General features: G+C 49.0%; 1 protein-coding gene and 1 pseudogene across 4 annotated transcripts in view; both read right to left on the bottom strand.

The window, feature by feature from the left end:
- The window catches only part of USP47 (ubiquitin specific peptidase 47), a 1,403,064-nt gene that overhangs the window by 730,797 nt on the left and 656,566 nt on the right, over positions 1 to 15,701 (bottom strand). The gene's annotated exons all lie outside the window — the stretch shown is intronic.
- LOC146857626 (28S ribosomal RNA) lies at positions 13,204 to 14,945 on the bottom strand (annotated as a pseudogene).

Below are 15,701 nucleotides of genomic sequence, written 5' to 3'. Positions count from 1 at the left end.
ATGGCGCTAACTTGTGTGCCTCCGGTTCGAATTCGGTCATTCCCAGATATCCTCACAGATCCTCAAGGGCTGCGACATCCTCTGGTATTACAAGACCAGTTAGTTCTCATGGCTTGGAGACTTTCAGGCGTCGTTGGCAGCTGCCGGGAGTTTCACAGGACACTCTTTTTCCTGTCACAAGCTTGGGCACCCTCCACACACAAACGGTACGAGTCTGCTTGGAGACGATGGGTTGGTTGGTGTGGTGAACGGCAGGGTGATCCCGTGGGATCCGACATACATAGGATTGTAAATTTCTTGTCGGAGCTAGCCAGATCGGGGTTAGCATATAGGACTGTGAAGAACTTTAGGTCAGCGATCTCGGCGGGACATCCGCACGTAGAGGGCAAGCCGGTGGGGGAGCATCCACTGGTTTGCAAGGTGGTGCGAGGTATTCGGTAGGCGAATCCTCCTCAGCCTAAGTATACGGTTCTTTGGGACGTTACTGTGGTCCTATGTTTTCTGGTAAACTGGCCAAGTAATGAAGGTTTGTCGAGGAAGCAGTTATCGGCGAAATTAACGCTTTTGTTGTGTCTGATCTCATGCAGACGAGTGTCTGATGTACGGGCCTTGGATTTGGCAGGTAGAGTATTTACTCCTTCTGGAGTTTCCTTTACGATTTCAAGACGTACAAAAACACATTCGCATTGTAGTTCTTATCCTGCATTTCCTCATCACAGCAAATTATGTGTGGTCAAATGTTTAAAAGTTTATGAGGATTGTACTAGGGAATTTCGGAATGATGTGTTAGGTCAATTGTTGATTTCTCTTCAGAGACCTTTTCGCCCGGTCACTACTGCAATTCTGGCCAGGTGGGTTACTTGGTTACTGGGTCTAGCAGGGGTTGACACCTCCAAATTTGGAGCTCATTCGTTTAGGGGTGCTATGGCCTCCAAATCATTTGGCGCCGGTTCCCGGTTGCAAGACATGACCGTGGCGGATTGGTCTGCTGATTCCACTTTTAAGACGTTTTATCATAAACCTATTGTGGATGTGGCTTCGGTGGTGGTGGAGCAATTTAAACTAGCATAATCAGAGCCTCCGTGGACTGACATAGAATGAAAAATTGTCTAGCAGTCGCGACAAATAATTTTCAATTCTATTAAGGACACGGAGGCGAGGATTATCCCACCCAGGCTACAATGTCAGTGACAGTCTTATGTACATTATAATGCATTTTACCCGCCCTAGAGTTATTTCAGTGTTATTGTATTTCCATTAGTTTGGAATGGAATTTACAGTGTCAGTTTCCATTTCAGGTGACCAGAGCAAGCAAACCTGAGACAGTGGGGTTACTGCAAGTGGCGGTGTGGAGTTCAATGGAAGTTGAAGAGAGCTTCGGTTGTGACAAGGATCTTCGTCACGTTGTGTTTCCAGTTATGGTTGGACTGTTGGAAATTATCGCAAAGAAAGAGGAAGTAACGGCGTTTACAAAAGCACTTATGTGGTGGACTGGAATGTGATTGGTGCAGACACAGGAGGGGGGCTTGCCTTCCGGGGTCATGCCAGTTTAAAGTTCGTCGTTTTTTTATTGGCTGCTGTAATTGTCAGTAAAGATTGAGAAGCATAATCCTCGCCTCCGTGTCCTTAATAGAATTGAAAATTCTTTGTCGCGACTGCTAGACAATTTTTCATTATTAAGTACCATCTTCACTGCTGACGTAAGCAAAAGGTCCAAAAGAGCTGTATCCGCATCAGAACATTAATCCACCGATGAGTAACCAGTAATTAGTGTGGAAAACTCTTTTTAGCACACATTTAAATAATTTAGAGAGAAAAGCAAAGACCTTGTCCAAAAAGGACAACACCGTTTTACAGTGTAAGATAAGATGGGCCAACTCACCAGTTTCTTCTCTACAACTCCAACATAATGGATCATCCCTAATGCCTAGAGAATGTAGTCTGGCTGGGGTCCGGAATGCCTTATACAAAAGTCAGTATTTAGTTTGAGACAAAACTGGGGATATTTTGTAGTTTGTTATCGAATTCGACACTAGTGTCCATGAAGTGTCAGGTATCGGATCACTAGAACGCAAGTCCCAATAAGTAACAATATTGTCATTAAGTTTTAGAGGATTTTGGGCGGAGAAGTTTGTAAATATGTGATACTTGGGGGCATGGCCTAGCGAGCCATCATGGCGGACGTTTGCTAGGAGAGCTCCGTCCAGCCCGCACTACAATCCTCCAATATCCTGCTTCCCCCGGTCCACCACCACGCCTGAATCAAATCTGGCAGGCGCTGCGAACCGAGGACTATCGCTTTTGCAGACTTTGGAGGCCCGGGGCAGCTGGTGCCAGCGAGGGCCGCAATCAGGCGTTATTGCTGTTCTCTGTCTCCTCTGCGTGTAGGTGCCTGGTGGGGGTCCTAGGTGTCCTGCCTGTGCATTGCTATTTGGGAGGCCGGACGTTTGGCGCCACTTCCATTGCGAAGTCGCGCTTGATGCTCTGCTGGTGGGGCTGGAGTTAGGTGCAGTCCTGAGCTTCCCGGTGGGTGGCTTAACGTGGCAGATCTCTCCTCCCCCTGGTGGGCTCACCCTGGCGGTCGATCGGGCCGCGTATGCTCGCCACCAGGGCCCAGTTGAAGACTACAGAGCCACCATTTCTATGTTGTCTGCAGGTCCCTGAGGCGCTGTGGCATGACTGTGGGTGCAAGCACAATTGAGGGCCGATATCCCTGCAACACGTTAGTTGGAAGGGAAAGGGCCAGCTGACAATGGGCTGTATGTTGGGGATCCATTGGAGGGCAGGGATGGGGGGGGGGGGAGGGGGGGGAAGAGACCTCTCGGGGTCTCCCGCTCACGCTCGCCGCGACAGATACTTCATCGTTTTTGAGGTATAGGGGGGGTGGAGAGGGGGGGGGGGGGAAAGAGTGTGCTGTTGGGCTGTTTGGGGGGGAGAGGGGGTTCTGTTGTTGTTGCACTGGCCTACGCTGCATCAGAGGCATCGTATCCGGAGCACGTACTTGTGTCTGGTACGCATCCATTCCTAGACCTTTTTCACGGCTGGGCCCCTTATCGATGCGCGTGCTCCTGCTGGGACCCTTAAACCAATGAGTTGGAATGTCAGGGGGGGGCGCTGGATAAAATGAAGCGGGCGCAATATTGAAGCAGGCGAAGAAAGCGCAGGCAGATGTTCTCATGCTGCAGGAGACTCATCTTATGGGGTCTAAGGCGCTATTTTTTCAACGATTTGGGTACATACATGTCTTTCACTCCGGGTTTGTGAGGGGATCCTGGGGGGGTTGCGATACTGATCCGTAGACGGGTCCCATACACGCACATAAAGACTTGGAGGGATACGCAGGGTAGATATCTCATCCTACAGGGGAGGATAGTGACGAAGTCCATAGTTTTGGGATGTGTGCACGCCCCTCTCCCCCTGTCTTGGAGCTTGGTGGAAAAGCTTATGACCCTATGGACAGACATGCCTGATGGGCTAACTGCTGTGGGCGGAGACTGGAACGATGTATTAGACATGACTGGGGACCGCTGGCGGCCGGGATGCCTGCCGGACGCAGGTGGGACTACCAAGCTACACTCAATGGTGGCGGGCCTGGATTGGGTGGAGCCTTGGCGTCGCTTACATGGGACGGCGCAGGGATATACATACTTGGTGGCTGTGCATTGCTCCTTCTCCCGCCTGGATTACATCTTCGTTCCCCGTGCCATGGATAGCAGGGTTGGTCGACGCAGATATTCTTCCACGTGGTCTGTCAGACCACTCCCCGATTACTCTTACACTGAGCATAGGTGCCGCAGCCGTTTCGGTGGCGTCTCTTGCCGTGGAACCTCCAGTGAGACAACTATAGGGGACATATGGCAGGAGCCATCGACCAATTTTTGTCATCTAATGTTGGGACAGTAGAGGGGGTGGACTGCCTCTGGTAGGCAATGAAGCCCACGCTTTGGGTGTGGATATCTCATTTTGCGCAGCGGCCCGCAGATTGCGTAGGGAGTCCCTCGTTCAGTAGGAGGCGAAGCTACTGGAATTGGAATTTAGCAGCAGAGATGGCTCCGATCGACAGGCTCGCCGCAAACTCCGGTTGACGCAGCAAGAATATGCTCACATTCTGTTAGATGAGGCCCGACAGGCGTGGCTGGCGACCCGCAGTAGGATCTACCAGTGGGGGGATAAGTCCAGCAAATTATTGCATAGGTTGTGTCAGCGGTCGCTATATTCTCAGTCGCTTCCGGGCATTCTGGGCCCAGATGGGTCCACCCTCTCGGACCCCTCCGTGATAGCTGACAGCTTTGCTGCGTATTATGCAGACCTTTATGCCCCTAGGGAATGCCTTCCGGCAGCGGTAGACGGTCGCTTTCTTGATGATTTGCCGCCCAGGGCCATCTCCGACTATGTGCGCGAGGAGCTGGATCTCCCGCTCACGGAGGAGGAGTTGGGTGCGGCATTCGGTGAAATGCAGCCCGGGAAGGCCCCCGGGCCCAATGGCTTCCCATGTGAATTCTTTCAACGCTATTTTCTGCAATTGGGACCTCATCTCTGTAGAGTGGTTGAGGAAGCCAGGGAGCGGGGATGCCTGCATCGCGATTGGAGACATGCGGAGATCGTAGTGTTTCATAAGCCTGGAAGACCTCCGGATCAACATGCGTCGTATCGCCCCACATCTCTTCTCAATGTGAAGGCCAAGGTGCTGGCCAAGGCTCTGGCCAATCGCCTTCGTATGCATATTACATCTTTGGTTGATCCCGATCAGGCCGGATTATGCCTCAGCGGGCGACCCACCACAATATTCGCCGCCCCCACGTGGCAATGGCAACCGTCCAGGGGTTGGAGGAGCGGGCCGCGCTACTGCTTGCAGACATGGATAGGGCCTTTGATTCCCTCAGCTGGGTGTATTTATTCGCTCTCGTCTGCAGGTTACATTTTGGACCGCACTTCCTGTCCTATGTAACTCTCCTATATACAGACCTGACTGCATCTGTACGGGTGGCGGGCTCTGTCTCATCCACGTTCTCTATCAGACGGGGCACTAGGCAGGGTTGTCCCCTGTCCCCCTATTTGTTCGCTCTAGCGATGGAACCCTTAGCGTCCTGGGTACAGATTGATGCCCAAGTGACTGGTATGGAGTGGGCGACGGGCCTGTCAGATCGCATTGCTTTGTATGCAGACAACGTCCTCTTCTTTCTCACGAATATCGATAGGACGGGACCGCGCCTTCTGCGCATTATGCACATTTTTGGGGAGACCTCGGGCCTATATATGAACCCTCGCAAATCTACTCTATGGGTCATTGGGGGAGGGGCGGTTTGCAGTACTTAGGAGTGTTCATATCGGATTCAGCACTCGTCTCATGGGAAAGGAATCTAGCCCCTGTATGGGATCGTGTGCGTGAGGATCTTAAAGTCGGGTCCCACATGCCCCTATCAATCTATGGCCGGTCGGTCATCTTTAAGATGGTGTCGCTTCCCCTCCTCCTTTACCAACTGCAAAACCATCCATATCCGATCTCTCCCGGATGGTTCAGAAGGGTTAATGCGGCCCTGTGTCAGTTTTTGTGGACGGGTGGAATGGCAAGAGAGGCCCTGCGGACTTGCTTTCGGTCCACACATTGTGGGGGTTTAGCAACCTCCGATATCCTGTCCTATTATATGGCCTCCCACCTATTAGTCCTAATTGAGTGGTGGTATGGGGATAGGGCAGCTCTAGCCTACGCGGTCGAGAGATGTTGTATGGGGGATCACACCCTACATGCTATACTTTACTCTACGTTGTTATGCAGCTCCTTGCCCCTGGCTACGAAACATGTCTTTCAAATCTGGCAACAGGCGCTGCGGAGGACCGGGTGGTGGAACAGGCTAACTCGGGAGACACCCCTTTAGCACAATGGGCGACTGCCGCAACTGGCTACATTGTCCGGTTTTCGGCCTGGGACCATATTGGCATTTCTACTCTTGGGGATGTCATGCGGGGCTCGGTTCTGAAGTTCTTTCAGGATCTCCAAAAGGATTTTCAAATGCCTAAAACCCAATTTTTCAGACACCTACAGTTCCGACATGCCATCACCCAATATTTCAAGGGGTTGGTGTCCTTGGCTGAGTTTAATCCCATAGAGGCTAAGGTATTTATGGGGGACCTCCATGACCACAAAATATCAAAAAACTACCAGTCCTTGGTCACGCATTGTTCCCCCACATTGCAGTGTCTCAGGGAGATCTGGGAGGAGGAGGACATAGGTCCGCTGGAGGAAGAGGACTGGGTGGAGGCCCTGGCCTCCACCCAGGCCTCCACCGACTCCATAGCCGTGAGTCTTCGCCTTATCCAGTTTAAGTATCTCCATCTGGTCTATTTCACGAGGGTCAGGCTCTGGAGGGCGGGATTGGTGGCCTTCCCGGTGTGTCTCTGATGCCAGCATGAGGAGGGAACTTTGCTGCATACTATCTGGCGCTGCACCGCCCTAGCACGATTTTGGCGGGGAGTTTTGTCGTGCCTCTCTGAGGTTCTGGGTTGGGACCTCCCCAGCTCCCCAAAGCTGTTCCTGCTGCATGTTATGGACAATATAGGAGGGAACATACACAATTGCCATCTTATGCTACTGGGGTTCACCTTGGCTAAGCTGGAAGGCTCCGAGGGCGCCCTCTGTATCCATTTGGAAAAATGGCATGGATTTCTGTATGGGGATGGAAATCCCTATCTTTGTGGCCAGGTGGTGCCCACTTAAGCATTATAAAATTTGGCGGCGATGGGCGGAGTATCGAGGCTGTCAGAGCCCCCCAAAGCTTACCTGCCGCTTGGTGGGGTGATCCTGCAGAGGCGACAAGAACCACCACCCCGTTTCCCACCTCACCCCAGTCGGGGATGAGCACCGCCTAGGACAAGGGGGTACCCGGGGTAGAAGTCAGATAGGAGCGAGTCTAGATGGTGCCTTGGACACCAAGCTGTGTGGGGAAAGAAGGGAACACGATTACCTTCCTGCCCGTCCCTTCTCTTCGCCCCTCTGTGTCATACCAGCCCACTGACCACGGGATTACCTTGTGCGATGTCGCGTGCCACCTCTATGGAACCTGTCTCCAGCTCCCAGTCCCAGGACTGCAGCGGCCTCAGGATTGGCGACCGTGCAGCACAGCAGATGGTGCGAACCAAAATCAAAGTAAACAAACCAGCGCTCCTGCGCAAATAATAAAGAGATCCCCTGTGCAACTAACCGACACACTCCCGTGTGTCGTTCCTAGAAGAGGGGAATGGTATATCTCCGAACTACCGCAAGCTTGCCAATGCCTGCACGGGTTTCCAATCCTGCCAGTTAGGGATGCAACCAAAATCAAATAAACAAAACCAGTGCTCCTGCTCAAATAATAAACTGTACTGTGGGTAACCCAACCCACCGTACACACGCCGGTGTGCAGTGGTTGGAGAATTAACACTGATTCGAGACGGCAGAGACGGTCGTCCCCATGGCCTCTGTGCACCCTCTGCGGAAAACAGTACCTGTGCATTAGAAGTCCGAAGCAGCGTCCCTTCGTCAGTGGTTGTCCGAGTTGTCCGGAGCGGCGTCTCTCCTTCTGTGGCGTTGGCGAGAATCCAAAGCGTTTTGTCAGCCGGAGTTCCTGGCTGTTAAGCGCGTCCACCCGGAAGTGAGTATTTCGGCCTTCTGCTTCCGTCTCGTGAGAACTAGACCGCTAACCCGTTTCTCCTCGGGTAGCGGTACGGCTCACGGAACCATGACAGAGGCCTGGAGCTGGAACCCGTTTCAGTAGCCAGGTCCACTGACTTGGCGTCCCTCCCATTATAGGGGATATGTAACATTGCCCTGTGGATGTAGGGGTACTGTGTCTCGACGGTTGTGACTGTTCTCCTCTGGTGCTGCTTTGGGGTAGGCGTGAGTGCGATGGGGGGGGTGGGGGGAGGGGAGTTTGGGGGGTTTGTTTCTTTCTATTTCTTTGGTTAATATTGCAACTGTATTGCTCTCAATTTGTCCTATTTTGCTCCAGAAAGTGTCAAAGTCACTTCTATGTACATTTTCTGTGCACGAGTTGCTGGGTGACAGTGCTCTGCAATATCTTTGTTATTTGGCAAATAAAATCTGTTTAAAAAAAAAAACATGTGATACTTGATGACCTAATTTATTGATATGTGCAACAAACATTGGTAAATATGGGGGTTCATTATGAAATGTGGTTTTAGTTATTGCAGTTATTACTTTCAAAAAAATTATAAAATTCAATATTATCTAACTTGTATCTGGATTGAAGATCTGCAAATGTTACGGGATACAAAGAGCATTCCAACAGGTTAGGGAAGAAAATACCCTGTTTGATCCAGTTGCCAAGGTTTAAACACTTCCCCTTGTATAGTACCCTATGATTAAGCCAAAGAGCCTCCATTTTAGAACCTCTAATGCTTATGTCCAATCTCTTATCTATGCTCAGAAGTGCTAGTTTAATATTTTTAAAGATAGATTTAGATCTGTTTGGGTAAAGCTGGTTAGAGGTAAGTAATGTTAGAGGGCTGAGATTATCAAGGATAGATTTCTCTATGTCCAACCAGACTGGGTTATAATGAGCCGGAGGCGAAATCCAATAGGATCTCTGCTTAGCAAGAAACGCTGTCTGATACAATTTAAAATCCGCTAAATGTACCCCACCCAAAGATTTGTCAAATCTCCATTTTTTTTTGCCAATTTCGAGCTTTTTTGCCACAGAAACTTTTTGTGAGGAGAATGTCTAATTCATGGTGAAAGTCCTCCGTCAACAAAAAGAGGATGCATATTAATAGGATAATGAACCAAAGGTGTAATCATCATTTTTATGGTTTCTACCCTTCCCCACCATGTTATAAATTTCGGTGACCAAGTATCCAAGAGTTTTGAGATTTTTTCCAAAGTAACCTTCTCATTATGATGCAGGGTATCAATAATATTGCAGCCAAATTCAATCCCTAAATATTTAATGTATCCTGTTTGCCAAACTAAACCCGAATTACCTAAAATGTCTCTGGTACAATGAACATTCAGAGGTTTAACTTCTGATTTATCTCTATTGAGTTTATAGCCAGAATGTACGGAATATTCTGCAATCATAGCCATCAAGGCAGCAGTTGAAAGGCCCGGATTTTCAGTCATGATTAGAATATCATCGGCATAAGCAGCTAATTTAACCTGGATGTCTTTAAAACCTACCTCCTGTATATCAGAATTAGACTTAATATCCTGGATTAGCGGTTCCAACACCAACAAGAATAAAGAAGGAGACAAGGGGCAACCCTGTCTAGTTCGGTTGTCAGCATTTTAGGAACAAAACCCCATTCCAAAAGAGATAGAAAATGTTGTCTAAGGAATGGACTTTAAAATGCGCAAAATCTATTTAGAATAAATTCTTTAGTCTGTCAGCTTCTTGTAGAAGTAGAACATCATGTAGCCCCATTAATAGTTTCCACATCTCTTTTTCCCCACTGTATTCATCAGGCTGGCAAGGTTCTCAATCACAACTCTCTCCTTCCTCTCTTTGTGCTAAACGTGAACTGTGAGTACCCTGTATATCTTTGTAGCCTGTGTATGTTATGACTTTTGATATCAATGATTCAAGCTCTAGTGCCTGCACTAGATATGCTATCCTCCATCTCAAACGATCCGCAAAACTATTGGATAAAATTCACAGAGCTTCCTCCCCATACACCAATCCTGATGGTGAGTGGGAGGGGTTAAGAAGTTTAAAAGAATTGAATCAGATTACGTTTTGACAACCTTCTATATCTCACCTGTATCGTAAAAGTCAAAAAGTTTGTGGATTAGTTAAAATCACTGCAAAGAACAGGTAAAAGTATAAAATGTTTGCCATTAAAAATGTTACCATTAAATGATCAACTCTTCATGGACAGTAGCGGACAAAGCTTCATTCCCATACAATATGTACATAAAGGAACACGTTTTTACATAATCAGTTAAGACAATTAGTAGCGTCAAAAATGGGAACTGACAAAAAGTACACAACCCTCTTTCTTGTAGAGTACTACAATATGACTCATCTTGCTTCAATAGCATATTTGCCATCGCCGCTCCTTATTTGCTGTAGATTGTCAATTTCTCAACTTGTCATCCAAGCAGACCAGAAAGCTACCTCAGGCCAGCACATCCGTTCTGCCCAATATAGGCTATCACATTTCTGCTACTAAATGGCATTCTTCCACTGCAGTAATACAAAAGGCATAGATAGTCAATACAAAGTGTCTGTAAGACAAATGGAAAATTACTTTACACAGTTGCGTGGGGCTGAAGACGGCTGAAATGCCAGAAACCGGTCCTAGGAAGCTTGTTTCCGGTCCAGGGAAGACATGGCTTGGCAGTTCGGGCAGGACTGTTCCCATGAGGCACAGGGTCAGACTGATTTGCATATGGCCATGTCTGAACTGGGGTGGCAGAGTGGGCTAAAGAACGGTGATGGATTAAACCCAGATCAGTTGACTGGGGGTGAGTGCTTGCAATGTTCAACACTCCGTCCATCATTTCCTTTGGTTTTTGCTTTGTTCGCCATAAGTTGGCAGGGTATGCTCAGACGTGAGTCCCTTGCTCACTTTGCCACTGGATTCAAGCAAGCCTGGCTGAAGACGGCTGAAATGCCAGAAACCGGTCCTAGGAAGCTTGCTTCCGGTCCAGGGAAGACATGGCTTGGCAGTTCGGGCTGGACTGTTCCCATGAGGCACAGGGTCAGACTGATTTGCATATGGCCATGTCTGAACTGGGGTGGCAGATTGGGCTAAAGAACGGTGATGGATTAAACCCAGATCAGTTGACTGGGGGTGAGTGCTTGCAATGTTCAACACTCCGTCCATCATTTCCTTTGGTTTTTGCTCTGTAAATACCCAAATATTTTCAGGACACCCCTTTATTTCTGCTTTAAATAAAACCCTACGTTGTTAGTCCGAGAACCTTTTTCAGTGTCTATTTTTTATTAGTCCCTTTCCTGAGACATTTCCGATTAGATCAAGTACTTCTTTAATTAAGAAACTTTCACTAGACTTGATCTTTTAAATGACCACCTCACCAGTTATTTCTTTATTTTCTGGCAAGTTGTTTAAGAAAGGTGGGTCTGCTTTTCTAGTTTCGAATCTATCTACATGTATTCTTAGGCATTATCATTCGGGCTATGAAACCATGACTGCCGTTAGGCAAGATATGGATGACATCATGAGTGTGCTGGATGAAGGAGAGAGCTGACTACCAAGTCTCTGTTGCCTTCACACCATCAGTAACTGTTGGGCTGGGAATGTTCCCTGTATAGTAATTAGGGGTGGGCAGAAAACTCTGCTCTGCCAGCTGAGTTAGCCAGCCACCCCCACCCCCTGGCCCGGTCCCTGCTTCTGAACGCAGCCAGGCCAGGGAGCCTGCCCTGGCCCCGATGGACCCCCGTCCCCAGCACCCGGACCCTTGGATGGCTTGCAGGACCGGGGGGCTCCTGCACCTCAGGGCCCGCCGGACGGAGCTCAAGCCCAACTTCCAAACCCTAGCCAGGCCGGGTAGAGCCTTGTGTTTTTTTGGTATCTTGTTTTCTACTGCGGCATTCTGTTGCTCATCTGGAGCGGAGTTCATAGGCTCATTGTTGAGTTCACTTGCTGGTTCTCTACAATTTGCTGGTACAGGACTTATATCAGGGGTGTTTCTGAGATATAAGTCACTATCTCATCCATCAGATCCATAGCATCGTTTTGCTTAACATTTTTGGTCTTCCAGCTCGTCAAAGTTTTTGATTTTTTGCGCATGTTTTCGACTGATTCTCAGAGACATTGGATGCTTGCAGTGCACCCTTTGGCGATTTTTTGCTCTTCTCTTCTATCTCTTCATTTTTCTGCAATTTGTTTTCTATTTTTATTGTCAAAATGCGGAACCATCAGGGCATTAATATTTTTCTTGTTCTCATATACTTTTTCCAATTCTGCTAATAGCAGTATTTCTTCCTGTGACCAAAATTTTGATGGTTTGCTGTTTGCTAGAGCTGCTAGTCTAGCCTCATTTTGCACTCTTGGATGCGCATGCCAAACATATTGTGAAACTCCAATCTTTGTTCCGAATCTGAGGTCACAGAAACTGCACAGGAATGGCTCTCCTTTTTGAGATATTCCTTTACATTTGGGATAATGGCATGCAAGATTGTGGTATTCGGCTTCTTTGTCACATTTTGAGCAATACATTTTGAGACAGAAGAAGCCTTTATGCTTGTTAGAGACATGTTTTCTCAATTCTTTAAAAGTTCCCAATATGTCTCGACACAAGTCACATTTATACTTTTCATTTGGGTATTTTCCAGTATGTGACTTTTTTGTGTAGTCACTTTTCTTTGTACTTTATGCTTAACTGACCTCGTACACATCAGGTAGATATTCAAAGTTGGTTGTAACAATGTCATTCTTGGCTGAGAAGGCCACAAACTCGATGGTTTTGCTGAGGTCTACTGTTGTGTCTTCATCTGCTACGGAGGGTGAATTAGGGCCTATATCATGACCTGAATCGTTGTTGCATTTTTTGAAGCGAGTGCTGGTTTGTCAAATTCATCGAGGAGGCTAATGGTTTCTGGAAAACACAGCACCTCCTTACGCCATCTTAACGGGGTTTTTAATCTCCAGGAACTACCTCATCTGGAATGGTGTTTGTTTGCTTCGCCATTTCTCACTATCAAGCTAGCCGCCATGATAGAACCGTGTTTGGCCTGTCTCTATAGACTTCTCTACGCAGAGTCTAGCACTATAGAGGCAGTTATCGGCAGGACCACTGGGAGGTAAAGGCCCCTACCACTGAGAATAGGTTAAGAGAGTCATATTTACGCCCGCCATTTACCCACGCTTCATTGAATTTCTTCACTTTGACATTCAGAGCACTGAGCAGAAATCACATTGCGCAAACACTCGCCTCGGGCCTTTGCGATGCTTTGTTTTAATTAAACAGTCAGATTCCCTGGGTCCACACCAGCTCTATGTCAGCTGCTAGGCACCGGCCGAGGCAGAACGCCAGCCACTCGCCCCGGGGAGGGGGCATGGGAAGAGGCGACCACTGAAGCTGGAGCGATCCACAGGAAGGGCCTGGCTCGTGTCCAGAGTTGCCACCGCCGCGGATGGAGGCGCCTCGTCCAGCCACGGCGCGCGCCCAGCCCTTAGAGCCCATCCTTATCCCAAAGTTACGGATCTGACTTGCCCACTTCCCTTACCTACATTGTTCCAACATACCAGAGGCTGTTCACCTTGGAGACCTGCTGCAGATATGGGTACGACCTGGCGCGAGATTTACACCATCTACCCCGGATTTTTAAGAACCAGCGAGAGCTCACGGGACGCCACCGGAACCGCGACGCTTACCAAGGCTCGGGTTCCTCTCTTGGGTCGAACACATTCCAGGGCGCCCTGCCCTTCACAAAGAAAAGAGAACTCTCCCTGGGGCTCCTGCCAGCTTCTCTGGGATCATTTGCGTTACCGCACTGGACGTCGCGAGTTCGGGGATCTGAACCAGACTCCCTTTCAATCGGCCCAGGGTAACGGAAGCCATCGCCCTCCCCTTCCGAATGTCGCTCGTCCGAACTGACCCATGTTCAACTGCTGTTCACATGGAACCCTTCTCCACTTTGGCCTTCAAAGTTCTCGTTTGAATATTTGCTACTACCACCAAGATGTGCACCTGCGGCGGCTCCACCCAGGCCCTTGCCCCGGGCATCCATGCCCACTGCAGCAGCCCTCCTACTTGTCGCGGCTTAGCTCCCACAGCTCTCAGTGCGGGGCGATGGCTGGGTATGGGCCCGACGCTCAAGCGCCATCCATTTTCAGGGCTAGTTGATTTGGCAGGTGAGTTGTTAAACACTCCTTCGCGGATTCAGACTTCCATGGCCACCGTCCTGCTGTCTATATCAAACAACACTTTTTTGGGGTCTGATTAGTGTCGGCATCGGGCACCTTAACCCGGCGTTAGGTTCATCCCGCAGCGCAAGTTCTGCTTACCAAAAGTATCCCACTAGGCACTCGCATTCCATGCCCGGCTCCATGCCAGCGAGCCGGGCTTCTTACCCATTTACAGTTTGAGAATAGGTGGAGATCGTTTCTGCCCCAAGACCTCTGATCATTCGTTTTACCAGATAAAACTGGGGGCTCCAAGCGCCAGCTATCTTGAGGGAAGCTTTGGCGGGAACCAGGTACTAGATGGTTCGATTAGTCTTTCGCCTCTATACCCAAGTCGGATGACCAATTTGCACGTTAGGATCGCTACGGACCTCCACCAGAGTTTTCTCTGTCTTCGCCTTGCCCAGGCATAGTTCACCATCTTTCAGGTCCTATCACACATGCTCATGCTCCACCTCCCCGACTGAGCAGACGAGACGGTGGTGTGCCCGCCGCTGGAAGGGCAGCGGGATCCCACCTCAGCTGGCCCTCGCCTTCATTACGCCACAGGGTTTTGCTCAGCCCTCCGACTTGCGCACCTGTTAGACTCCTTGGTTCGTTTTTCAAGACGGGTCGGTGGGTAAGCGATATCGCCGCAGTACCCTGGCGCGAGCACAGTCCGCCCCAGTCGACAGCAAAGCTGCTGCCAGGGAGGCTGTAACACTCTCTGCCGGAGCAGAGTGCCACCTGCAACCCCAAAGCCTTCCCAGCTGACCCGGAGCCGGTCGCGGCGCACCGCCGTGGAGGAAATGCGCCCTGCGGGGCCCAGATAGGGCCCGGGCGCCGGTCCCACGGAGGGGATCTCGAACTCCCGGGCCACCGACCTTCCCGCTGTGTTGAATCCTCCGGCCAGATTGCACGGACCCCACCCATTTACCTCTCTATGTTTTCACGCCCTCTTGAACTCTCTCTTCAAAGTTCTCATCAACTTTCCCTTATGGTATTTGTTGGCTACCTGTCTCACGCAAGTATGCCTGGAGCTTAGGTATGCAGATATGGCCAGTGGATCCATCAATCTATCGATCTTTCTATCCATCTTTCCATCCATCCATCTTTCGATCCATCTTTCCATCCATCCATCTATCTATCTTTCCATCCATCCATCCATCTTTCCATCCATCCATCCATCTTTCCATCCATCCATCCATCCATCCATCCATCCATCCATCCATCCATCCATCCTTCCATCCATCCATCCATCTATCCATCCCAGTAGCAGTCACTGCTCAGCTCCTTCATGGAAAGTTTTCCACTGATCTGTCAACCACAGCCGAGAAACAGGGGGCTCCAAAAGTGTGATTTTCTATCTTAATTCCCATAGGAAAATCTGCGATCTAATATAGAAAGAAATGGCTGAACGAAACTTCACGTAATCTAGTGAAAAAATAAAACTTTACTCAGAAAGTGTGCTTTTTGTGATTTGATGTAATCCCATTTAGCCATTTTAAAGCAATTAGCATTTAAAGAGGAGGTTGGGTTGGGCATTAAGGGGTTAAAATTGTAAGAATATCTCAATTGTCGGTATCCAGATATGCAATGATTGCACAGTTTAAAGTGAACTAGTCAATCCTGATTTGCTGGTTACAACATGAACAATATGTTGTGGCAGCCATTACAGAACTCAGGGACATGATACCTGTATTCTGAAAATTAATTAAAAAAGCATACAAGGAGACACGGTATTGTCAAGGCATTGGGTTGTGAAAGAAAAAAAAAAAAGGCCAAGGAAAACAAACCAAAGATCCTAACAACAGGGTTGATATTTACGATAGTACTTTATTTCAAGGATTCGCTGG

Source organism: Triturus cristatus, chromosome 3_2 (assembly GCF_964204655.1).
Source record: "Triturus cristatus chromosome 3_2, aTriCri1.1, whole genome shotgun sequence".
Lineage (NCBI taxonomy): Eukaryota > Metazoa > Chordata > Amphibia > Caudata > Salamandridae > Triturus > Triturus cristatus.
This window is presented reverse-complemented; position numbering and strand designations above follow the sequence as displayed.